The following is a 27,277-nucleotide window of genomic DNA, read 5'->3' as shown; positions in this document are numbered from 1 at the left end:
CAAAGGGCAAACAGTCTTTTATCACCCTTTGGGCATAGTTCCAAATTGTCCTCCAGAATGGTTGGATCAATTCACAACTCCATCAGCAATGAATTAATGTCCCTACTTTGCCACATCCCCATCAGCATTCATTACTTTCCATAGCTGTCATGTTAGCCAATCTGCTAGGTGTGAGGTGATACCTCAGAGTTGTTTTGATTTGCATCTCTCTGATTATAAGAGATGTAGAGCACTTTTTCATGTGCTTATTAATAGTTTTGATTTCTTTGGCTGAGAACTGCCTATTTATGTCCCTTGCCCATTTATCAATTGGAGAATGGCTTGATTTTTTGTACAATTGATTTAGCTCTTTGTAAATTTGAGTAATCAAACCTTTGTCAGAGGTTTATATAAAGATCGTTTCCCAATTTGCTGCTTCCCTTCTGATTTTAGTTACATTGGTTTTGGTTGTAAAAAAAACTTTTTAATTTGATGTCAAAATTATTGATTTTACATTTTGTGACTCTTTCTAAGTTTTGCTTGGTTTTAAAGTCTTTCCCTTCCCAAAGATATGACATATATACGATTCTGTGTTCACCTAATTTACTTATAGTTTCCTTTTTTATGTTCAAGTCATTCACCCATTCTGAATTTATCTTGGGGTAGGGTGTGAGGTATTGATCCAAACCTAATCTCTCCCACACTGTCTTCCAATTTTCCCAGCAGTTTTTATCAAATAATGGATTTTTGTCCCAAAATCTGGGGTCTTTGGGTTTGTCATAAACTGTCTTGCTGAGATCATTTACGCCAAGTCTATTCCACTGATCCTCCTTTCTGTCTCTTAGCCAGTATCAAATTGTTTTGAGAACCACTGCTTTATAGTATAGTTTGAGATCTGGGACTGCAAGTCCTCCTTCCTTTGCATTTTTTTTTCATGATTTCCCTGGATATCCTTGATCTTTTGTTCTTCCAAATGAACTTATTTATGTTTTTTTCTAATTCAGTAAAGAAGTTTTTTGGTAGTTCAATGGGTATGGCACTAAATAAATAAATTTGGGGTAGGATTGCCATTTTTATTGTTAGCTCGTCACACCCATGAGCAATCAATGTTTTTCCAATTGTTTAGATCTAGTTTTAACTGTGTGGAGAGTGTTTTGTAGTTGTGTTCATATAGTTCCTGTGTTTGTTTCGGGAGATAGATTCCTAAGTATTTTATTTTGTCTAAGGTGATTTTGAATGGGATTTCTCTTTCTAGTTCTTGCTGCTGAGCTGTGTTGGAAATGTATAGAAATGCTGATGACTTATGTGGGTTTATTTTGTATCCTGCAACTTTGCTAAAGTTGTTGATTATTTCGAGTAACTTTTTGGTTGATTCTCTAGGATTCCTTAAGTAAACCATCATATCGTCTGCAAAGAGTGATATCCTGGTCTCCTCATTGCCAAATTTAATACCTTCAATTTCTTTTTCTTCTCTAATTGCTATTGCTAGTGTTTCTAGTACAATGTTAAATAATAGAGGTGATAATTGGCATCTTTGTTTTACTCCTGATCTTATTGGGAAAGCTTCTAGTTTTTCCCCATTGCAGATGATGTTAGCTGATGGTTTTAGATATATACTGTTTATTATTTTTAGGAAAGGCCCTTCTATTCCTATCCTTTCTAGTGTTTTCAATAGGAATGGGTGTTGTATTTTATCAAAGGCTTTTTCTGCATCTATTGAGATAATCATGTGATTTTTGTCAGTTTGCTTGTTAATATGGTCAATTATGTGGATGGTTTTCCTAATATTGAGCCAGCCCTGCATTCCTGGTATTAATCCTGCCTGGTCATAGTGGATGACCCTTGTGATGACTTGCTGGGGTCTTTTTGCTAGTATCCTATTTAAGATTTTTGCGTCTATATTCATTAGGGAGATTGGCCTATAGTTTTCTTTCTCTGTTTTTGACCTGCCTGGCTTTGGGATCAGTACCATGTTTGTGTTGTAAAATGAATTTGGTAGAACTCCTTCTTTGCTTATTCTGTCAAATAGTTTGTTTAATATTGGGATAAGTTGTTCTTTGAATGTTTGATAGAATTCATTTGTGAATCCATGTGGACCTGGGGATTTTTTCTTAGGGGGTTCTTTGATGGCTTATTCAATTTCTTTTTCTGATATGGGGTTGTTTAGGTAATTTATTTCTTCCTCTTTTAGTCTAGGCAATTTATATTTTTGTAAGTATTCATCCATATCACCTAGATTGCCATATTTGTTGCCATATAATTGGGCATAGTAGTTTTTAATGATTGCCTTAATTTCCTCTTCATTAGAGGTGAGGTCTCCTTTTTCATCTTGGATACTGTCAATTTGGTTTATTTCTTTTCTTTTTTTAATTAGATTGACTAGTACTTTGTCTATTTTATTTGTTTTTTCAAAGTACCAGCTTCTAGTCTTATTTATTAAATTAATAGTTCTTTGACTTTCAATTTTAATTAATTTCTCCTTTGAGTTTTAGGATCTCTAATTTAGTCTTCATCTGAGGATTTTTAATTTGTTCTCTTTCTAATTTTTTAATTTGCATGCCCAATTCATTGACCTCTGCCCTTCTTAATTTGTTAATATATGAACTCAAGCATATAAATTTCCCCCTGAGTACTGCTTTGGCTGCATCCCATAAGTTTTGAAAGGATGTCTCATCATTGTCATTTTCTTCAATGAAGTTATTAATTGTTTCTATGATTTGTTCTTTAACTAACTGGTTTTGGAGAATCATATTGTTTAATTTCCAATTAATTTTTAATTTACCTCTCCATGTTCCCTTACTAATTATTATTTTCATTGCATTGTGATCTGAGAAATTTGCATTTATTATTTCTGCTCTTTTGCCCTTGTTTGCAATGTTTTTATGCCCTAATACATGGTCAATTTTTGTGAATGTACCATGTGCTGCAGAAAAGAAGGTATATTCCTTTTTGTCCCTATTTATTTTTCTCCACATGTCTACTAACTCTAATTTTTCTAAAATTTCATTCACTTCTCTTACTTCTTTCTTATTTATTTTTTTGTTTGATTTATCTAGTTCAGATAGAGGAAGGTTCAGGTCTCCCAATGGTATAGTTTTTCTATCTATTTCGTCCTTGAGTTCCTCTAGTTTCTCCTTTTAAAATTTGGATGCTATGCCATTTGGTGCATACATGTTGAGTACAGATATTTCCTCACTGTCTATATTACCTTTTATTAGGATGTAATTACCTTCCCTATCTCTTTTAACTAGATTTATTTTTACTTTGGCTTTGTCGGATATTATGATTGCAACTCCTGCCTTCTTTTTGTCAGTTGATGCCCAATAGATTTGGCTCCACCCTCTTACTTTCACCCTATGTGTATCTGCCTTCCTCATGTGTGTTTCCTGTAGACAGCATATGGTAGGGTTTTGGATTCTAATCCACTCTGCTATTCACTTGCTTTTTATGGGTGAGTTCATTCCATTCACATTCAGAGTTATGATTACTAGCTGTGTATTTCCCAGCATATTGATTTCTGCTCCTGTTCCTACCTTTTCTTCTTTCACTATTTCCTTCTACACCAATGTTTGCTTTTAAACAGTCCCCCTTATTCCCACTCTTATTTTACTTCCCTTTCTACTCCTTCCCTTTTTATTCCCCCCCTTTTTTCCCTCTAGTCTTTCTAAAATTAACCCCTTCCCCTTCCCTCTCTTGTATTGCTTCCCTCCCCACCAAACTGTTTGTTGCCCTTCTACTCCCCTATTGGGCGCAAATCTATTCTCTGCCCCCAATAGATTGGATTGTTTTTCCCTCTTTGAGTCAATTTCAAAGCACATAAAAGTTGAGAATTTCATGTCTCTGACCTCTTTACCCTTCCAGTATATTGATGTTCTTCCCCCTCCCACCATGAGCTTCTTTATGACATATAAATTTATCCCCATTTGTTTCTTTTCCCATTTCTTTTAATATTAACCTATTTTTAAGCTCTAGTTATATATATGTATATATATATGCATACTCATGTGTATGTATTTTTGCATGCATATATCTATATACCTATTTATGTCCTTGCATCCTATATAGTTTGTCACTGTTCCCTCTAAGTGTACTTCTTTTTGCTGACCAGGTAATAACAACAGTTTTTAATTTACCAATGACTTCTTTTCTTATAGGGATACATATCATTTTAACTTATTGAGTCTCTTAAAAATTTTTTTCTTTTGTTTTTCTTTTCCCCCCTCTTTTTAAATTACCTTTTGACGATTCTCTTGAGTTCTGTGCTTGTACATCAAATTTTCTGTTCAGGTCTGGTCTTTTCTTTACGAATTCTTGGAATTCTTCTATTTTGTTGAATGACCATACTTTCCCCTATAAGAATATAGTCAGTTTTTCTGGGTAGTTGATTCTTGGTTGTAGACCTAGTTCCCTTGCTTTCTGGAATATCATATTCCATGCCTTTCTTTTTTTCAGTGTGGATGCAGCCAGATCCTGAGTTATCCTCACTGTGGTTCCTTGGTATCTGAATGACTTCTTCTTGGCAGCTTGTAATATCTTTTCTTTGGTCTGATAGTTCTTGAATTTGGCTATAACATTCCTGGGTGTTGTCAGTTGGGGATTAAGTACAGGAGGTGATCTGTGGATTCTATCAATTTCCATTTTTCCCTCTTGTTCTAGGATATTGGGTCAGTTTTCTTTAATAATTTCCTGTAAAATAATGTCCAGGCTTTTTCTTTTGTCATGGTTTTCTGGTAGGCCAATGATTCTTAAATTGTCTCTCCTTGAACAATTTTCTAAGTCCTCTGTTTTGTTAATGAATGCTTCATATTTTCCTCAATTTTTTCATTCTTTAGGTTTTGTTTTATAGTGTCCTGCTGCCTTGTGAGGTCACTTGATTCTAGTTGTTGTATTCTGGTTCTTAAAAACTGGATTTAATCCCTGGCTATTTGGTCATCCTTGTTTTTCTGGTCTGATTTTCTATGGAGGTCATCTTTCATCCTCTTTACCTCGTCTTTCATCTCCTTTTTCTCATCTTTCATCTTCTTCACCTCATCTTTCATCTCCTTTGCCTCATTTTGCAGCTGGTTGATTTTGGCTTTCAAGACACCGTTTTGTTTTAGTTCCATTGCCTCTGTTTCCATATGACTTATCTTAGTTTTTAAGTTCTTTTCCCAATTGTCTTCAGCCTCTCTTAATTGTGTTTTGAATTGCATTTTGAGTTCTTCCAAAGCTTGTATCCAATTCGCTGGGATTTCTGATTTTTCCTTTGCTGATCCCTCCCCCTGTTTCGTTCGCTCTTTGCTCATTACCTGTGCAAAAGCTGTCTATTGTAATTTCTTTCTTCTTTTTCTGTTGTTTGCTCGGGGTTACCCCTTCTTTGCTCTCCGTATTTGTCTGTGCTCTTGCTTCTCTCATTTCTTTTTTTTTTTTGTTTTGGTTTTGGGTCTGTCAGTCTTCCCTCTTGGAGCTTTGTCAGATCTCTTGGTACAGTCTCTAAGGGAGGAATGTTAGCTTCCCTGTCCTTTGGAGGCTTTTGATTGGATTAAATTCAAATGGGTTGGGCTGTATGTGCTCTGAGGCAAAAGACTCCTGGAAGGCTTGGCCACCCAGGCCCTCTCCAGTTCTCTCCAGCTGCTTCTCTGCTGTTCGCAAGGTTCCCCTGTGCCTTTGCCTGCCTCCCTGAGCTCTGAGGAGTCCTGATGGGGTTATGTTCAACTGGATTGGTCTGGATGTGCCCTGAGGCAATGGTGAGACTGGATCCTGATGGAGGGACCCAGCCACGGCCCTGGTCTCTCCCTGGCTTCCTCCCTGCTGTCCACGCTGGACTCTCGGTGCCTGGTGCCCCGCTGCTCACAAGGTAGATCCTCCAAACCAGCACTTTTGCCCGCTCAGAGGTTCCCGCTGCTGCTGGGGGCTCAGTCCTCTGGGTTGGGGGGGAGGGGTCCTGTGTAACAGTTAAAATTTATGGGAGACTGAGGCAGGTAGAAATTAGTTTCTCTCTACAAGGAGTATTATATTTTTTGGAGGTTTATTAAAGGTTATGGATTAAAGAAAATACAGGATAAGAAACAACACATGCCTAGGCCAGAGGCCTAGACAAGATAACCTCACATCATGGAAGAGATGACTCTGCTCCAAAATGGAAGTCCAAAAAAGAGCGCCGCCTACGGGGAAGACCCTTTAACTAAAATTTTATTCTCGTCCCAGGTGAGAATTCAGTGAGATTAGAGGGCATTCTGGGAGCTAGCAAGGACTCCTGGGGAATGGAGTCCAGAGTTCAAATCTCAATTTTACACCTGGGATCTTCCCTCTGCCTTCCCCTTAGACCCGAGTATTCTAGGGATCCGGCTTTTGGGGGGCGTACTTTTGATTTGAATCCAGAAGGAGGGTTCCCCACCTCTGTCCTGTTGCTCAGCTTGAATTTCGGTGCCCTAGGAGCATTCAGTCTGTAATCGGTTAGGAAGGGTCTTCCACGAGGTCTGAACTTTTGCAGCTTGCTAAGAAGCCATCTTGACTCTGCCCACCGAAGAGAATTCTTAACTCAAGTCTTGGTGCACATAGTTGGTGGAACATGAATTTCAAGCCTAATTTTATTTTGTTTTTGAAATCAGTTTTTCCTATCTTTCCTGGCTGGGCAGTACAGTGCAGTGGCCCAATGTAAGCTCAACCCTACTGCTGATAGGTATGGGGAATCTTTGTCCTTCTTTATTTCTGACTTGGGCTGGTTTACCCAATCTTGGGCAGCCTGGTCAAGCTTCTACCCTCCCTTTTCAGAGGCTCATCATATTGGCATCAGACTTTGTGCAGACACTTACTCAGCTTTATTCCTTTTGCTGCTTGGACTTGTTGAGCTTATGGTCAGATCTACATGTCAGTAGAATGATGACTTCAAGCTTCAGGTACAGATGTTACAAGTGTGTATCACTACAGGTTGGTAGTTGTGTGTGGTGTGTGTGTGTGGTAGCCTTAAGTTCTAATCCCTCATCACTTGCTGCCTACTCATTATCTGTAACATCAACTAACTTCTCTTTCTGAATTTCTTTATTTGTGTTGATGACACCATTATCCTGACACCATTATCACTGCCTGGTTGAAAGTAAGTGCTTTTTTTAAATCCATTTATCCATTTTTTCTAATCATCCAAGTTCATAGTCTTGATGTTATCCTTCACTCCTTAGTCAAGTCTTTGTTTTGTCAAGTCTTGTTAATTCAACCTCCAAAACATCTCTTATCTGTTCTCTTTTCACATATCCTTCACTGTAATTTGGGACATTGTTGCCTCTCTTCTAGACTATTGCAGTAGCTTCCTCTTTGGTTTCACTGTCTCAAATATATGCTTTTTTCAATCCATTCTTCACATTGCTGCAAAAATGATTTTTCCTGAAGTGTAAGTCCTTATGTTGCGTCTGTACTCAGGAAAATCTCTGTGATTTTTTTATGATCAAATATAAGACTCTCTGAATGGCATTTAAAGACTTTCACAACCAAATCCCAACCTATCTTTCTCTGTTATATATTACCTCCATCCGGTTTTGATGTAGTCCAGCGAAACTAGCTGCCTTGCTATTCTCATATACCGTACTCCCATCTCTTCTTCTATGCCTTTGCACTGACTGTCCTCCATGCATAGAATTTGCTTTCTCTTTATTACTATATCAGAATTCTTAGATTTCTTTGGATTTTGTTAGATTAAAATTAATATCTCCAAGTTCTTATTTTCCATTAAGTTTATTAATAATCGCTTGAAATAGAAAAAGTAGATAAGCATAGATTTAAAGTCTTTTTCTTACTCTAAGTCTGACGACATGTACCTCATCCTGTAGGACTCTGTCTGTCTCAACCTCCCTGCACAGGGAAGTAGTGACACGGGTGGGGTCCACCCACACCCTTTTATTTATGTTCATGGATGCAAAGCTGGCATGTAAAAAATGGGATGAGCTGGATTGGCAATTCAGGAAGGGCAGAGGATCAAATTCCCTCTACACAGTTTTGGCACAAGTACACAAAACCTTTCTGATCCCTCCTCTCCTTCAAATCACCTTATATTTTGTTATATTGATATATGTGTATGTCATCTCTCTCTGGCTAGACTGTAATCATCCTGATGGCAGGAACTATTTCACTTTTGTCTTTGTATTCCTAGTGTCTGGCATAGTTCCTGGCACACTCTAGGGACTTAACCAATTCTTTTTTTTTCTTTCCACGATCTTTAGCTTTATTTATGAGTTTCATCTAACTAGATAGATTTATGCACACAGTTTTATTACTTATTGTAGCACAACATTTTTAATGCAAACATAAGGCATTTAACTACTTCTGGTTCTGTTGCCTAATGTACTTTTTCTAAAAATAATAATTGTTTTCTGAACTTGGCAAATAACAAATAAAATGAGCATTTTCATATATCAAGAGTAACAGAAAGAGATTGTACACAAAATGAATATCTGTTGCTACAGTTTACTTTTCCTTTTAAATATAATATAAATTCAACATACAACTTTTAAAGGCATCCTGCTTATCTATTTCTTTTTCTTTTTTTATCAGTTTAGCAGGAATTTATTAGACTGAGAATAAATTAGCTAAATTCAGAAATAATTTCTAAACACAATGAGCATTGCCACTATCACAGAATTTCCAGCATTCTCATCAAGTAGAAAAACTATCAAAATCTTGTTCTTGTTCCATTAAATGAATATGAAGCAAAATGATTAAAATATGACGACAGTTCAACATAGAAAATTTCAAATGAAATACCCTCATACTCGATTTACAGGCACAGAAACCAATATCCAACTGTTGATGTATGTTTCTAATTTATACTAGTGGATTTCATTACAAAACTGTATATTTTCTATTATGACTAAATTCAACTACTTTAAATGGCGAGTCGATTTGAACTCAAAGTGGCACTGCAGAGACATTTTCAGAGACTTCCTATAAAGGATTATTCTCTCTGCCACTATATTTCTGCTCATCTTTGCATGTAGTCAAACAGGTCAAATAATTTTTGCAAGTTATCTATCTAAAAGTTTAGTAGTTGGCAATAGTGTTAAAGGCATAAGGTTTAATTTTAGTAATATCTTTTCTTACAACTTGCTTACAAAAGAATTACTTTATTTTCAAGAACAAGCATGAAATGAGCACTTAGAAACTGCAATTTTTCTGTGTGTGGGGGAGAAAGAGAGTCTTTTCCTTCATTAATTTTAGAAGCTTGTAAATGGACATAAATTGGCTGTGGTTGCGATGGAGGGAGTGAGGGGATATATTTACTTTCAGAATTTCAAAATTGACATTTACTTCTCAAGAAATGTCAACATTAAGTATCTGTATGGCATTTTTATTTTTTTTTATTTTCTATTAAAAAATTTTTTTTTAAAAACCCCATACCTTCCGTCTTGGAGTCAATACTGTGTATTGGCTCCAAGGCAGAAGAGTGGTAAGGGCTAGGCAATGGGGGTCAAGTGACTTGCCCAGGGTCACACAGCTGGGAAGTGTCTGAGGCCAGATTTGAACCTATGACTTCCCATCTCTAGGCCTGATGCTCAATCCACTGAGCTACCCAGCTGCACCCTGTATAGCATTTTTATTATATTTATTTTTAAATTAATCAGAATAGCTTTTCATTTCCTCACATTGCTTAGCAATTCATAAAACTAAATGGCAAACTGATAATCTACACCAGCTCAATTCATCTCAACATATATTCAGGAATATACATTTAAAAATATTAAATTCTTCTAAGCAGATAAAGCTAGAAGATTATTACACAAAGTTAAATTGCCTTAAAAAAAAGTGTCATTGTTTAAACTCCACACACTGGACACCTGACAAGGAAAAAGTAACATTGTCTTATATTTATTCATCAGGGAGCAAAAGTGTTTCATGGAGCTAAACTTCTGAGATTTTAAAATATAAAGTCAATAACTTCTATATACACAAAATGTTTCTTTTTCCACAAATATTTACATGACCAGGGGAGAAGAGGAGAATCACTGTAACTGCAAAACTGCTATAGGCAAGATAATCCTTTTCTGAATAATTTGTAGTTAAAGCATTATGTAAGCATTGTAAGAAAAAGTAAAATATCAATTAAGTGATGCATACTAAATCATGAATTTTAGTTTTCAGTTTCTTATTATGTAAAGAAGCCATTAACTGTTTTGAGTCCTATAGCATAAGAGTTCGGGGAGCAACTGTCCAGTTTAGTTTTGAGATTTAACAATGAATCTAAATGTCTTTTTGTACAGAAAAAAAAGTGTGCTAAAAGATGCAAATGGAAATCCCAGTTCATCCTCCTCTATAGAGACTAGTCAGCCACTCTAATTCTTTACAGTTGTCCATGTTAAGTGATTTTGCCTTTTATCATAGTCAGTCATCCCGATATACTTTTGCTGCATACTGCGTATGTGTTTTTTTGTTGTCTTTCTTTCCAGCAATTATTTCGAATATTAGTTACATAATCTTCTTCCACACTTTTTTCTACCTTTTGTAATAACTTTGTAGTCATCCTTTGTAGTCATTCTTAAACTCCTTGTTAACATAATAAACAACACCCAAGTTTTCTGTCTGCATTTTAAAAGTTTGTCCAGAACCAGATTTGGGCTATAAGGAATAAGGAGGATTAGAGACCATCAACTGGCTTAACAAGGACACAAGAATCAAGACTACAATGGGCATCAGCTGTATAAACACAGAGAACCCTCCATTGCCTCTTTTTTCTTCTCTCTCATGTCCACTATGCCGGTGTTGGTGGTAATGGCTCTATCCAGCTCTTCCATTAGAAAATGAATGTATACTAGCTGATGGAAATCCACCACCAAAGAATATATTGAACAAATCTTCTGGTGTTATATCAACTTCACAGCCTCTGTGGAAATTAAATCTACCATTGTTTTGGTGTTACATGCTTGGTCTTCATTGCCCGTGAGGTCATACTGTTTTCTTTTTTCAGGATTGCTTAAAACTGCATAGGCATTTCCAATCTTTTTAAAAGCATCTGTTGCTCCAGGTGCATGGTTTTTATCTGGATGAAACTTCAAAGCAAGCTTTCTGTTAGCTTTCTTCAAATCCTCATCACTGGCATCTTTTGTGACTCCCAGTACTTCATAGTAATTTTTACACTTGTTTATGCTGAGGACTCCATATACTTGATCTTTGGTATAGGCTTTTCCACTTTCACCACCAGCACTGTCCTTTGTATTATTGGGTCTGTTATGATCACCACCACTTGACGGTTTTTGGCAATGTGGTCCATTTGCAACTGTGCTTCCATTTTTCATAATTGCTTCCAGAAGTACTTGGGCCCTGGGGGACGGATAGAGCTTCTCTGCCTTGTGCAGGAAGCGCAGGGCCCGGTTGCGATTGCCGGCCTCCAGTGATTCCCTGGCGATCTTGATGCATTTCTCCACCTTGTCCCAGTTCCCCTCCATGGCTCGCTCCTTCTTCCATTTCCCTATTTTTTTTCTTATGTGCGTTTTATTTTATTTTTAATTTTAATTTTTGATTCCAAATTTTGCAAAACTAAATAAGACAGGCATCTCCATATACAAAGAAGATTGTATATAAATGAAATCGCAAATATGTTTAGCTTATTTTTCTTCATATCTATATAATAAATCCCATCCACAAGTGTCCTAGGTCCTCCCTCCCCTCCCCACATCACAGTAGGTTTCATCTGGGAGATGAAATGAATATTTAAATTGTGGTCTCTCGGCCTGCGAGAGGCTGCACAAGGGGGAAAGATAGGATAGAGATAGAGAAGAAGTTTTTAACCCGCGAAGGGCGTGAACGAGCCGACTTTAGAGATGTGAGTAACCGAGTCAGTAGACGAATATTATTTGTATGAGCCACAGCTAAGCTCCGACCACTGGGTGTGATTATTCAGGCTGAAACCACCCAATGATCCCCTTTTAACACCGTACTGGTCAGAGGATAAAGCTAGTGCAGATGGAAAGGAGACTAGGAACTACAAGAGGTAGATAATGCTAGATAGCATTAGGGGAAAGAGAGGAAGTAAGGCAGGCCTGGACTAAGGACCAGGCCTTAGTAAGGCAGGCCTGGTCTAAGGACCAGGCCTTAGTAAGAAAGATAGAGAAGAGAGACAGGGGAGAAGTTGCTACTTGCCAGACCCGGGAATCCTGAACCAGTGGGCGGAGCTTAGTGGAGCTGGTTTATTTATAGTCTTGCCAGCTCAATACATATTGAACAGTTACATGATACCTCAATACATATGGATGAGTTATCTGGGGTACCCCTATTGGATAATACAACCTATGACAAGGTGAAGGTGGGGTTTTACTCCTCAGGTGAGTGGGACACAGGAAAGCAAGGTTTCGCGCCTAAACTTCAGCCATGCTGGCAATAAAGTTCATTGCCATGCACATAATGGCCATGTGCTCACTCACATTCCTGGTTTCCCCATAATGTCTATGGGCTGGGCTGCTACATAAATAAAGGCAGTCTTTAATGTTTTCACCTTTTAGTTCACTCTCTGGAGGTAACATTCACAATTTATTCTTCCAGTATTAATTCCATAGCTGTTAATAATGTTCTCTTGGTTCTACTTATTTCACTTTTTATTATTCTATGTAGTTCTTTCCAAATTTTTAAAAAATTAGCTTGTTCATCATTTCTTAGGGCACAGTAGCATTCCATCACAATCATATACTGTATCATTATTTGTTATCTATTCCCCAATTGATGAGTATCCTCTCAATTTCTAATTCTGTGCCACTACAAAGACAGCTGCTGTAAATATTTTACACATAAGTTCTTTTCCTTTTCTCTTGATCTTCTTGGAAAACAAATCTAGCAATGGTATTGTTAGTCCAAGACTATACACAGTTTTATAACTCTCTAAATGGTTGGATTAGTTCACAGTTCCACCAACAGTGTATTAATGCCCTAATTTTTCTCCAACATTTGTCATTTTGTCCTTTTTGTCATTTTAGCTAGTCTGATGGGTGGGAGATATTTCAGAATTGTTTTGGTTAGCATTTTTCTAATTGGTGGTTATTTAGAGCATTTTTTCATATGACTGTATATGGCTTTGATTTCTTCATCTGAAAATTGTTCTTTTGCCAATTTATCAAGTAAGGGATTGTGTGCATTTAAAAAAATGTTTTAATGGCATCATTTTTTTCTTTTATTACATTATCACTAATTCTTTCTTCTCCCTTTACCCTATCTCTGACACTCAAATTCTTAATTGGTCAATACTAATTAATTTTATCTATTGTGGGGTACTAGAGGAAGACACTCCCTTCTTATTTTTTCCCACCTGCTACTAAGTTTGGCAATGGTATCAGTTTACTGGGATATATGAAGATCAGAATTATTCCCTAGTTGCCTAAAGTGTCCTAGTTTCATTCTTTTAGGCAGTGGAGCAATTCAAGTGAATGGTACTAATACTCACAAACCATATTTCTAGTCTTAACAAGTTTGTAATTTAGGATTTGTTTATATGCTCTCACACTACTTTCTGCCTTCAATGTCTGATACTGCTGAGAGCATTTCGGAAAGTTTGAGGTTGATGGTTTTCATATCTTGCTTGAGCTTTCCTGGTAAAAGGTGCTTAAGATAATGAATTGTTCTAAAAAATAAGTAGAAGGGGTAGCTGGGAGGCTCAGTGGATTGAGAGCCAGGCCCAGAGATGGAAGGTCTTAGGTTCAAATTTGACCTCAGACACTTCCTAGCTATGTGATCCTGGGTAAGTCTTTTGATCCCCATTGCCTAGCCCTTATCCCTCTTCTGCCTTAGAACCCATACACAGTACTTAGATCAAGATGGAATGTAAGGGTTATAAAAAAAACTGAAAAAAATAAGTAGAGCATATTTTATAGTGATGAAGAATTGGAGACTAGTGTGGAGGTTTCCTCTTTGGCTCTGATTGGCAGAGCATGGGTATAATTGCTATATGACTTTTATAGTTCAAAATTTTTAAATGAATAGGTATGTGTCCCACACTCAGAGTGTATCAACATGTCGGGCAGTAATCAAACCCTTTATTGATAGTTTTAAGAAGATGCTAATAAATCTGAATGCCAGAAATTGCCTTTGTAAAGTGTGAGAGAAGTCCTGAGGAGACCATAATTCCTGCTGCCTGTGTTTGCAAACTCATGAAGGCTTGTTGATTGGCCTTGCTGAGAGTCTTGTGGAGGTAATGTACAGCTAGCTTTTGAGCATCTGTTGAAAAGTGGAAATATGTAGCATAGTTAAACAAAATGAATATGTGAATTTTCTTAACTTGCTTAAGTCACTATTTCAAACTCTGTCAAAAACAAGCATTTTATCTGAACTCATAGTAGTTTCAGTTTCAGTTTCAGTTTCATCACCTCCCTGTGCTAAATTTTTGAATAATAAAATAAATATTTATCTAGTGCTTTCTAGTTTCATTTAAAGTTTATGTAAATGATCTCATTTGATTTTGACAACAAATGGGAGATAAGTACTCCAGATATGAGATAGCTAATACAGGATGAAGATCCTCATCTAGCAATAGTGAAATTGCTAGAAGATGGTTGGTTCACAGAATTACAAAATAAGTAAGCTGATATTATAACAATAGAGGTGATTTTTATGGGTATCTATATCAGTAAACAAATTTTAAATTAAAGAAAAGTTTTCTGTCCATGCTTTATTCTAAAAGGATATTGATATTTTGTATCATTATTTTCTGAGGTAGGGGAGTAGGAATCTAGACCCATTAAAAACCAATTCTCGTTTCTTTGTCCTTTAAAATTTTTTTTTATTGAAGACAATTTTACATGCTTTTTTTCTGCCTGCTTAGTTTAGATATTTTGGAAAGCAAGAGATGGACAAAAAGTTATAATGGAAATAGAAAGTATTTGTAAGATTATGACTGTATGTTCAGTTTACATAGTTGAAGTTCTACATCATTCAACTCTTAGGAGACCATTTTAATAATTCAGGCCTTTTATCCTTTAGTAACTATCCCCACTATCTCCTGGAAGGAGAAAACAAAATTACCTGCCTTTTAATAGATTTGATTCTATGAAATATTCTACTCTTTTGTGCTGTGATGGATATTGTTATAGCAAAATAGTCTCTAAATCTGTTAAGCATTTCCTTCTTGTGGGTGGATCATTTTAATTAGATGACTTTTGATACAGAATAGTATTTTAATGCTTTCATATAGTTGTGATTTTCATCTCTGTGTTCACTCAACCAGTGCTGATTACAACCCTTTTCTGCTTCTCATCCTTTGTTATTTCTTAGCCATATCTCTCCAGAACTTTTTCATAATCTCATTCAATTTGCTAGAGGTCTTCCTCTGGTTCTTTTAATATCTCAAACTAGTCTGTGGAGTATCTATATGCTTTTATAAAATCTTGCCAAATAATCTGGCTATCTTTTTCTGGTCACAGATACTGTTGCTGGTGCTTTTGTTGTTGTTGCTTCTCAAGAGTAAGCCATTGTTGATAATGTAATGTAGCCTATTTATGTCTGTTATGTACATTTTAGTTACTCTTTGACTCATTTGTAATTTTTTTAAAATCATGTTGATTTGTAGCCATATGGATGATGTTTAAAGAGAAGGGCTTTTTGTAGTAATGAGCATTTTGAGACTACTGAGAAAACAATAGTTTCCCATATGTGATCCAGTACAATTACTTTCTATTCTATGTTGGGTCCAACTCATTTTCCATTCTGTAGTTCCTGTCAAAGATAGATATAAGTTGCCTATTTAGCTACAAGTCATGGTCTAGGCAATAGTAATTTTTTTATCCATGTCATTTTTCCAATATGGATTGTTAGGGCAGTCAACAGGGACATTTTGGAGGACGATTCCTTATATAGAGTTTCTTTTTAATTTGACTCTGCACAGGGCTTCTTCTTCAGCAGTTTAGCAGGTCTCTTTGTAAGGAGGCCTACCCTGTTTTGAAGGTAGAAAGAATAGCAGTACTTCAGTGTATGGAATTAACTCATAAATTATCAGATAAATTTAATTCAACAAAGATTTATTAAATGAATATGAGATACAAAGCAGTATGCTAGGTGCTAAACATATAAGGTGTAAGGTAAAAAACTACATGGTTCTTGCCTTCAAAGTGTTTATAACTTACAGATTTGTGCATAAGGTTGGTTGTACTAAAGATTTGCTGTTTCTCTTATTATATAAGAAGTTTAGGATTTCATTTATTTCTAAAATAATGTTGACTCCCAGTAGACATTGCTGTTACCTCCAATGGAAAAATTGGCCTCTGAAACAGGAGAAAATTTACTGAGTTAGGGTTCAGATTGGTAAATCTGATTTATCAAAGAACTTTGCACAATTCCTTGAACAGGGATGAAAGTGATACATTCACTCTTCAGACAGGATAGTGGTGGTTACTAAAATTAGTATATGATTGGATGAAATCATGTAGAATGGAGTAAGATCTTTGTTGGAAGATGTCTTCTTTTCCCCTATTGGAGAGGATTAGGAATTATTTGCTACACAAAGTCCCTTGGGTATGAGTGGTTCACTCCACACTCTCTAAAAGATGTTTGGCTCCCTCTTCAGCTTAAAACCTTGTAGAAAGTGATAGTTGGAGAGAGAAAAGTAAAACATGGTAGAAGAAAAATTTTGATGAGTTCTTACCTGAGACTGAATTATGTCTGTTTATTTGTGATGATTCTTTTTGGTGGATTCTGGGTTATCATTTATGACAGTACCTTATTTAGCTTGTTAGACAGTAGCTTATTTAGCATTGGTTCTATAGAAGATATTTTTGTGTAGGAATTGGTCAGAATTTTTTTCTTTTTATCTGAAGCTAACAGGTACTGTGGCTGTCTCAGTTTTCTTTCTTTCTTTCTTTCTTTCTTTCTTTCTTTCTTTCTTTCTTTCTTTCTTTCTTTCTTTCTTTCTTTCTATTTATGCCTTTTTTATATATCACATTCATTTCTGAATGTCCTTTCTCTCCCACACAGGAAACCTTCCCTGGTAACAAAGATTAAAAAAGGAAAAGAAGGAAAAAATGGTTCAGCATGACCAGGTTCATATATGCCATATTCCTCACCCTTACTATCTCTGCAGTGAAAGAGAGAAATGTGTATTTTCTCAAATTTCCAGATGTGACTGAGCTTATAATATTGAGTTTCTTTTTATTTTGTTCTTTTAGATTGTTTTAGGCCTATATATTTTTTCCTGCTTCTCCTTTCTTTGCTCTACATCAATCCATATATATTTTTTTATATTTTTTGAATTCTTTGCATAGTTTCTTTCAGTGAAGTAATTCACTTTTACTGTATTCATATACCACAATTTGTTTAGCCAGTCCCCAATCTATGAGCTTTGTACTATAATTATCTATTTTGGTGTCTATAGGAATTTTTAATTTCTATCTTTTTCTTTTTCTTTTTCTTTTTTTTTTTTTGCCCAGCAGTGATATCTCTGACTCAAAGAGTATGGACATTTTAGTCTTTTCTTTTTTAAGTGTAATTTTGAATTGCTTTTGAGATCAGTCCCACCTGTTTGGGGCCTGTCTTCCTGCACTACCTCCAGGATTTACTATTGCCTTCTTTTGTCTTATTTGCCTCTTTTCTAGGTATATAAGGTGAAATTTGAGTTATTTTGACTTTCTTTTTTCTTATTAGTGATTGGGAGTAGTTTTCCATATCATTGTCAATTGTTTGTAGTCTTTCATATGTTAATAGTTTTCAACTCTTTTGAGAACTATTTATTAGGGAATTAACTCTTGGTCTTGTATATTTTGTGTTTATTTCTACATCTTTTACAGGGAATTCCCAAAGTCTTGGTGCAGTTTTAATTAATCTTAACTTTTATAGTGTAAAACTACATAATCTCTAAGGTCCCTTCTATCTCTAAATAGTATGATGTCATTTATGGAATTGGTATGTACCTGTAAGAGAAACATTGCTTTGGTTCATTTCATTGAAGTAATTTTACCTCTAGGTGTCACTGTGGTTAATGAAAAGACTATTGCATGAGACTCTGATGATGAATAATCCAAAATAGTATAAGGGCAGATTCTATTTTTTCTTTTACAAAATAGAGGAAGACTTAAAAATAGTGTAACAAAAAACAGTAGAGTATTAAAACTTCCCCTCCTCCTGCCTATCTTATAGTGTTCTATCTAGTGTAAATGGTATTGTAAAGCCATGTAGATGTTCAAATAATATTGTAGAAACTTTGGTTAATAACACTTATTATTTGCATATGTAGTGTGTCAAGTGATTTTAGCCAAAGATAAGAGGAGTGTTACAGAAGTCATACAACCCAGTTTAATTATTTTTAATAGAGTATGGTTAGCTTTTAAAATGTGTTGATTCTTCTTTCCTGAAGCCATTGTTCTAAAGGGATCTTAATTGTATTGGAATGTAACATGCTTATTCTGGGTGACTATGCCATCAATGATATTTGTGTTGCTTCTTGGAAGAAGATTGGTAGGAGTCATCAATCTAAAAATTGTTTTTTTACTTAAAAAAAAGTGACAGATAACAACAAGCATATCCTTTCCATAAACAAAGAAGACAGTTGTAGGCATTACATATAACTTGTTTTTTAAAGAGTATATAATAAATTGAACACAATTCCAGTTATGTCTTGGTTTGTTCTTTCTAAATTTCTTTTAAATTTTTCATTGATACTCTTTATTTTTCTGGCATCACTCTCATTACCCTTATACCCCTGTACCCTAAACAAGTATAGTCAAACAAAATAGAATTGTGTCTCTACTTCTTTACTTCCTTGTCAGAGAGAGGAAATTTGATTCATCATCAGCCTTTTGGAGTTGTGGTTGTTCATTGCATTAATCAGTTTTGAAATTTTTGAAAATTATTTTCCTTTTCCTTTACAATGTGGTTCTTGTATTAATTGCATTCTTGGTTGTGCTCAGTACATATAAAGTCTTCCAAGTATTTCTAAATCTTTGTACTGATGGTACAAAAATATACATGACTTTTATATACCATAATTTGCTCCACAATTTACTAATATATGGACAGTCTTTTTGTTTCCAGTTCTTTGCTACAAAAAAATTACAACTAAAAATATTTTTTTATATAGGAGACCATCTGGTTTTTTTAGATTTCTTTAGGGTATAAACCAAGTACTGGTATTACTGGGTATACACACACACACACATATTAGATGGGACAATATATATAATAAATATAAAATTTTATATATATATATGTGTGTGTGTATATGTATATGTATATGTATATGTATATGTATATGTATATATATATATAAACATTTTAGTGACTTTTTAAGTATAGCTGCAATTTAATTTCCTGAATAGATGGACCATTTCACAGCTCTACCAGTAATGTGCCAATCTTCCTACTTTTTTTCCAAAAATTGCTATTTCCCTTTTTTTGGGTCATTTTTTTAATCCGATCAGTATAAATTGGAACCTCAGAGCTATTTTAATTTGTATTTCTCATTAATGGTTGTTTGGAGCATCCTTCTCCCCCCCACCCCCCCACCCCTGGTGATTGTTGATACTTCCTCACGTACTCTGACCTCACCATCTTCAACTTGGGCACTTCACATGACTACTTTTCCATCTCACTTCAGCTATGTATAAAGATAATCGTACCCTTGATTTTTGCCATTACCCTTAAATGTAACATTTCCATTTTCATTAATTCTGAAACTCTTATTATCTGATCATAATCTGTTGTAATTTATTTTTTTTCTCTGTCTTACAGCCTACTAATCCTGTTCTTTGTTTTCACCATAACTTCTAATTCCTCTGCCTCTCAATTCTTTCTTAGGGCATTAATTTTGTACTAGTCACACCCCTCTCTCTTGTCTAGTTTGACCCCTTGTTCAAATCTGTACTGTCTTTTGACCCCTTACACCATAGAAGATCTTGCCCTGCCTAGCCTCTACCTTTGATTATTCTTGTCATCCATTGCCTTCATATTGTAATATTTAAAATTGGTTACCAAATGTAATAATTAAAAATTTGGTTTGACAAAAATAATAATAGTTAAAAAAGAGTTTGTGGTTGCTGTATATTAAATCAACTTCTTAAGTCAAAATGTTGTTAGTAGCTCTTAATAATTTAATTTAATGAGGGGAGTAGAAAATATTTCCTAGCCTACTACCCTAGAGCTCTTATCTGAAGAAATTCAGCTTGCTCCCTGACAAAGTTCCAATCTCCACGTGGAAGTCCAGTAGCCTCTTCACCAAGAGTCTCATTAGTGTAAGCCTCTTCCTTCAGCTTGAGTCACAATGCTGAATCCATGAAGCCCGACTCACCAGTACAGAATGTATCTTTGTAAAGTGCCTTGCAGAATGAATCTACAGAATGAATTGCAGAAAAAGCCTCCTCTTCAGCCAAATTCCTCCTAAAAATGCATCCTCAGGAGTCCTTGGGCTGGCTTTTTCTAAGCAGTTTCTCCAAGTCACTTCCTGTCTCTCTCCCACTTCACAGGAACCAATCACAGCCTCCCAATTTGCCTGGGGGGGAAAGGGGGAACAGAGTGGTGGAGTTGGTGGCAAGGTAGTGCTTGTGGCCTTCTAGGGTGTGAACTTTCTTTGTTAGTGATTTACTAAGTGTTATGTAGGGATACTTTAAGTTCTTGATTGATTAACTTAAAATAAACAAAGGGAATAAAAATTCCCTTTCACAGTGTCTATTCATGAGCTGCTGGGTAAAGAAGAAAATCATGAAATTTTGCTGACAAGGTCCACTTATATTGTATAATCTCAACTATGCTCTCACTTAGCATTTACACTGGCTATCTGCCATACTTGTAATTCTCTCCCTTCTTGTCTCTACCTCCTGCCTTCTCTGGCAGAGAAATTTCTCTGAAAGAGAAATGCCATTAAAAATTCAGCCAGTTTAAGTTTAAATTCTGCCTGAAATACATAATGGCTCTTTGACTGTGGGCAAGTCACTTTAGTCTCTTGGTTTTATTTTTTCATCTGTAAAATGGAAGGGATAATAATACTATCTACCTCAGAGGGGTGTTGTAAGGATCAAATGAGACAGCTTGTAAAGTGCTTTCTAAACCTTAAAGTACTATATAAATACTAGTGATTATTATTATTAATACTGTAATTTTTATTATTAATAATAGTACTAGAATGAACTAGTCTTTGAATGTTTAATAGAGTTCATTTATAAATCCATTTGATCCTGGAGTTTTTTCTTTGAGTTCCTTTATGATATTACGTTTGTTTTTATGAGATTGGGATATTTAAAAATCTATTTCATGTTATGTCAATCTTGGGCATTTTGTATTGTTGCAAATATTCATTTAAGATAAAATTTTTGCTAGCAGAATAGTTTGTAATTATGCATTTTCATTAAAGTTCTTTTTTTATTTTTTGGTACTTGAAGTTTGGTTTTCTTTTTTGGAAGATTAATGGTATATTTGATTTAATGTTTGGAAAAATTACCATATAGTTTTATTTTCCAATTAAATGGATTTTTGGATCAATTTTGTTCATTAATTTTTCAAAATGTATATTTTGAAGAGCCTTCCTTTGGAAGGTTTTTTTGCTTGACTTTCTTTACTTCTTATTTCATGCCTCATGCAATGTTTCATTTTTCTACTTTGCTGAGTTTGGAATTCTTCATTTATTTATTAAAAAAAAATTTTTTTTTAAATTTAAACCCTTACCTTCCATCTGGGAATCAATACTGTGTATTGGTTCCAAGGCAGAAGAGTGGTAAGGGCTAGGCAATGGGGGTCAGGTGATTTGCCCAGGGTCACACAGCTAGGAAGTGACTGAGGCCAGATTTGAACCCAGGACCTCCCATCTCTAGGCCTGGCTCTCAATCCACTGAGCTACCCAGCTGCCCCCAGAATTCTTCATTTCTAAAGAAATTCATGGTCACATTTATATAGTAGATTTGGCCAGAAATGCTTAATTTAAATTGCTAGTTAGGGACTCAATTTAATCTGTTTTATCTTAAAAAAAAAAAAAAAATATATATATATATATATATATTTATATTTAGTCTTTACAATTCAGAGATAGCCTTGGGCTTCAGTTTTAGAAGAGTTACATTTACATTACATTTTAAAGTAATAATTTATATTGCTTTTTTCCAGGTTATTTTTGTAGCTTCTCCAAAGAACTGAATGACAGTTTGGTTATTTTGTCTGTCTGTCTGTCTGTCTGTTTTTAAAAAAAACCCTTACCTTCCATCTTGGAATCAATACTGTGTATTGGTTCCAAGGCAGAAGAGTGGTAAGGGCTAGGCAGTGGGGGTTAAGTGATTTGCCCAGGGTCACACAGCTGGGAAGTGTCTGAGGCCAGATTTGAACCTAGGACCTCCCTTCTCTCGGCCTGACTCTCCATCCACTGAGCTACCCAGCTGCCCCCTGGTTATTTTATTTACTAAAGCTAATTGGAATAATTACTTGACAAGGCATAGAAAAGTGAAATGTCTCTATGACAGTCATGGATATTTCAATGATATATCAAAAGAGCAACCATCACCAAATAAGAGACAAATGATTTTATTTAAATAAAACAGCAAGCTTATGTATAGTGATATTTTTCAAAAAACCATTTTAACCAAACAAATATGTCCATTTAAGTTTTATAATTAGTTACCTTTGTAAGATATATGTGGAAGACACTTATCTCTCCTCCAAAAAACCCTCTCGTATTTAATTGTTCTCTCTTAGCCAGGAAAATAAATATGCAACTTATAATATGGAGTTTGCTAGATATTATACAATTTTTGTCTCAAGAATTTTATTATTGTAAACATAATTATCTAGGAAGAAAAATAAGAATCGAGAATACAGTCTTATATCTAGTGTGTAACAAAATAAAATTAAATAGATTACCAAGTAATAAACAAAAATTCATTTAGTCTATGTTTTCTGAACAAGTAGAAACCATGGAAGAGTCCAGAAAATAGTTGGGGGTATGTGCTATTCAGATCTAAGAAAGTCAGCCTCAAATGCTGATGCTGAGAGGTCCAAAATAACGGGTATATTTTTGTTTTTTATATAGATTGTTTCCGGTGTTTTTGTTTTGTTTTGTACGGGGTTAGGAAGTTGCAAATAAAACCTCTGGATATATTTTTTGTACACATAGGACCTTTTTATGAAATGTAGCTAGGCCAGAAGCTTCTTGAAAGCAGAGACTATATTATATGATATTCCCTTGCATACTTTTTAGTACATTCTACAAAGTAAGTTTCTGTGAATTTTGGCAGGTTGATTGATCCTGCTTAGAAATGTCTGCCAATCTCAGCTATATGTGAATCATCTTACTTTGAAGGAGGTTATGGTCTGAAAAAAAATAACAAGAAGCCTTAAGAGTTCGTGTTCCTAACAGATTCTGCTCTTAAAAAAAAAAAGTTTTCGGTTTGGTAATCTTTAGTATCCTATTTTCTCTTTTCATTTCTGCTTCCTTTCTCATTTTTGAACTTCTTGTTCCCCCCCTGGATGAAGACAGTAATCTGAAGAATTTTATTTGTTGTGCCTTGGGCCAGGTTGGAATCACTGTTACTGAAAGATAGCTTAGTCTAATTGTCTCTGGCTACCCTTGATTCTGGGAATTTTGACCTCTCCTAACTTTGATTCTTTCTTTCTTTCTTTCTTTCTTTCTTTCTTTCTTTCTTTCTTTCTTTCTTTCTTTCTTTCTTTCTTTCTTTCTTTCTTTCTTTCTTTCTTTCTTTCTTTCTTTCTTTCTTTCTTTCTTTCTTTCTTTCTTTCTTTCTTTCTTTCTTTCTTTCTTTCTTTCTTTCTTTCTTTCTTTCTTTCTTTCTCTCTCTCTCTCTCTCTCTCTCTCTCTCTCTCTCTCTCTCTTTCTTTCTCTCTCTCTCTCTCTCTCTCTCTCTCTCTCTTTCTTTCTCTCTTTCTCCTCTCTCTCTCTCTCTCTCTCTTTCTCTCTCTCTCTCTCTCTCTCTCTCTCTCTCTCTCTCTCTCTCTCTCTCTCTTTCTTTCTTTCTTTCTTAAAATTTCATTTAATTAATTAATTTAGAACATTTTCCCATGGTTACATAATTTATGTTCTTTCTCTCCCCTCCTTCTACCCCCCTCCCATAGCCAACGAGCAATTCCATGTGTCATTTTGATCGTTTCTTTGATTCTCTTTCTAGGGCTGCTTGTACAAACTGAGTAAGGGGAGGAGAAGGAAAGCTTCTTGATATGTATTTATTTCCTCTTTTCTTCCAACCCCCGCATAAGTTTAGAATGTCTTCTGACCTATTTAAATGAACAGTGTTTGGGTATATCCTGCCTCAGAAAACAAAAGTGTTCTGATTACTTGGTGTTACATGTCAAAGCACTGTCAGGTGGACCTTTTCTTTGATTTTGTCTTCTTTCTCCTAAGTATTATCTTTATTTTCTTTTTATTTATTAATTCCTCAATTGTGCTATTGTGGCAGTTCAGCAAGAGCAGAAGAAACTCCAAAATAAAATTGAAAAGAATCCTTAAAATTTACGTTGGCTTCTTCTTCTGCCCAAAATAAATATCTCTTGGCTGGAGGTATAGGAATGTAGTCTTCCATCACAGAGATATTGAATTTGGGAATATAAAAAAGAAACCAAGAGAATTGAGGCTTTGGCTTTTATCTGTGGTAGCATTAAGGCATCCATTCACTTGGGCTGGGCCAGAATTCTACTTTGGGAAAATAAGTACTTGCTGGGAAGGAATTAAAACTAAAGTTTAGACCGACAATATAGCACTTGAGGCTTTTTTTGACTTGTAAATTTATGGTAGAAAATGATGCTTATGGGGATAATAACTAGGTGGCTCAGCGGACTGAGAACCAGGCCTAGAGATGAAAGGTCCTAGGTTCAAATGTGACCTCTCACACGTCCAAGCTGTGGGACTCTGGACAAGTTACGTCACCCCCACTGCCTAGCCCTTACTGCTCTTCTGCCTTAGAACCAATATGCGATATTGATTCTAAGACAGAAGGTAAGGGTTTGTTTGTTTTTTTAAAACACACACATGAAAGTGATGCGTCCCCCCTCCATAAATTTACATCATTTTTGGCAAGTTGACTCACTGAAAGCTTTTTGCTTTCTGCAATGCCAGAACTTCACAATAAGTGGGTAGGTAGGACTAGCTGTGACCTAAAAAGCATTTATGTATTTTCTGGGTGTCCTTAATGAAAATCTCATTAAAATAAGAGAACTTACTGCCATCTCAAGGCTCAAGTTATCTCAGGAGAAAAAAATTCCAAAATCCCTTGCCTTTTGCTAGGATGGTAGTAATATATTGACAGCAGGATATGTGTTAGGTGAATAAAGTAGAATGACTTGCACTTATGTCTCCCTCGAATAAATGGTTTGAGTAGTTTCTTGTTTTCTGTAATCTAACTTTCTTCCTAGTAGCCTCTTTATATTAAATAATTTGGAAAAAATCAGTCTATTTCAATAAACCAAGCCAAACCACACACATTATGGGTAATTTACATAAAACCACAGATGTGATTTGTATATATTTATTATATTTTTTGTAAAATGTATATATTTTATATTACATATTGTTAGAAGGCTTCCTGAGTATGCATGCGTAAAGTGACATATTATAAACCCTAAATAAAGATTAAAGAACCACATTGCTTGGATTATACACACAGCAGGGTATTTGGCAAAGGTTAAGGTGTGGTAGAAGGAGTAATGGAAGGGTGTGGGAACTCAATCTCAGAAGGAAAAACTTTTTTTTTTTCCCCTGGCAGGTGGTGGTGATAATGCATCCAGGGTAGGGATTCTTTGGATAGTTTAGTTATCAGCTGTTTCTGCTCATTTGCTAGTTGTCACCTTTTCTAGGAGTGAACAAGGAGATGAAATTCAAAGGTTGTTTATAGCTTCTCTTGTCTTATTGCTGAAGCTTATTTTGTTTTTTTGAGAGAAATATAAAATGTCCTTCTCTTCCTTGTGGCCACATGACATTAATTGTGCTATTAGCCATTCTTTCCATTTGGCACTTTTTACACTTCTCCATCCCTAATACATTTCTGTTTTAGTTTTTTGGTAGAGGCAGGTGATAAAGCATATATTCTTGTTAAATATTTAAGGAATGAGTGAAATTTTAAATAAGCTTTTCTACAGAGAAGCTTTTATAGTAAATGTTCCTTCTGTTTATAGGACTTCTTTCTGTTCTAGAAATTGTTTCTCAGTGCAGTGGACATGGGGGTATATCAAAGTGATCTAGTGGCATTGCTGTGATTAAAGTAGAGCATAGGCATCTGTCTGTTCTGTCACTTAGTCTTACATTTCTGAATGCTTACTTCCTCCTGCCCTCCTTATTCATGTTATGCTTGGCCACTTGAGAATGTCTTTTTTTAGCAACTCTTTCACCTTTGGGTTTTTCTGCTGCTCTGTAAACCCTCTCAGTTAAAGTTTAATTTCCCAAATAAATGGTATGAGGTAAAAATACCTGCTGCTGCATAAGGTTGTTATGTGTTAAAAAAAAGTCTCCCTGCTTCACTTCACTGCCTTTCACATAAAACTAGGTTATTGTCTGTCATCCTTTAAGCGTTAGATGTTTAGAATGGAAGTCATTTTTTGTCATTATTTTCTGAACAACATTTGTATGTAAAACTGTACAATCAGTGCTGTGGAGAGTTCCATGGTTCTTGACCTCAAAGAACATATGATCTAAAGCAAAGATTAGGTACTCTTTTCTATTAATAGGATGGTTTATTCACAGGAGGGCAGGAAACAAGGCCATGCACAAACAAGAAAAAAGCCATACCACTAATTTTTCACAGATTTTTAAAGAACTGGAAAAGACCTTTAATATAATTGAATTTGAGAAGCCAATCATATTACAGACAAGGGATTAGAGAACTACAAAGATGGAATGAATTGCCCAAAGTTATCTTGGAGACAGTGTGATATAAAAGAGTGAGTGCTGGGCTTGGAGACAGAGTATGGGTTCCAGTGTTCACTTTTTCATTTATTTCCTTTGTAACCTCAGGAAAATTGTTTTACCTCCCTGACCTTCAATATTCTCATATTTAAAATGGGACTACTATTCATTACAGATAGATTGCAATATGTATTGATAGAGAGACTTTTCATATTGGAAAAAAACACAACAGAGTATTTTCGTGTTGGACTTGCCTTAGAAAACAAAACCCCTTTGATCTTCAGATGCGTGATCCTATGATTTTTAGGCCAGTGTGCCTTCCACTATGTCATGTTGCTTCTGGCTTTTGTTTTGTTTTGGAAGAAATATAAAATGCCTTATGCTTTTGCTACTTGAATGAAAAATAGAGCACATCCTATTTAATAGACTTTAGTTCCAAATTGTGGTGGCTAAGAGAGAAGAAAAAAGAAAGGGAAAATAAGTAAAAGAGACAGGAGAGAATAAAATTGGAAACACCAGGAAAGAATCTCAGTAGGTCTTGAA

At 35.3% G+C, this 27,277-nt stretch overlaps 1 protein-coding gene and 1 pseudogene across 5 annotated transcripts in view; one reads left to right on the top strand and one right to left on the bottom strand.

The window, feature by feature from the left end:
- NUDCD3 (NudC domain containing 3) overlaps positions 1-27,277 on the top strand; it is a 155,877-nt gene that overhangs the window by 18,441 nt on the left and 110,159 nt on the right. The window lies entirely within an intron of this gene.
- Positions 9,780-11,387, bottom strand: LOC100619981 (dnaJ homolog subfamily B member 14-like; annotated as a pseudogene).

This window comes from Monodelphis domestica, chromosome 1 (assembly GCF_027887165.1).
Source record: "Monodelphis domestica isolate mMonDom1 chromosome 1, mMonDom1.pri, whole genome shotgun sequence".
NCBI classification, from domain to species: Eukaryota; Metazoa; Chordata; class Mammalia; order Didelphimorphia; family Didelphidae; genus Monodelphis; species Monodelphis domestica.
Note: the sequence above shows the minus strand (reverse complement) of the source record. Positions and strands in the feature narration are given on the sequence as shown.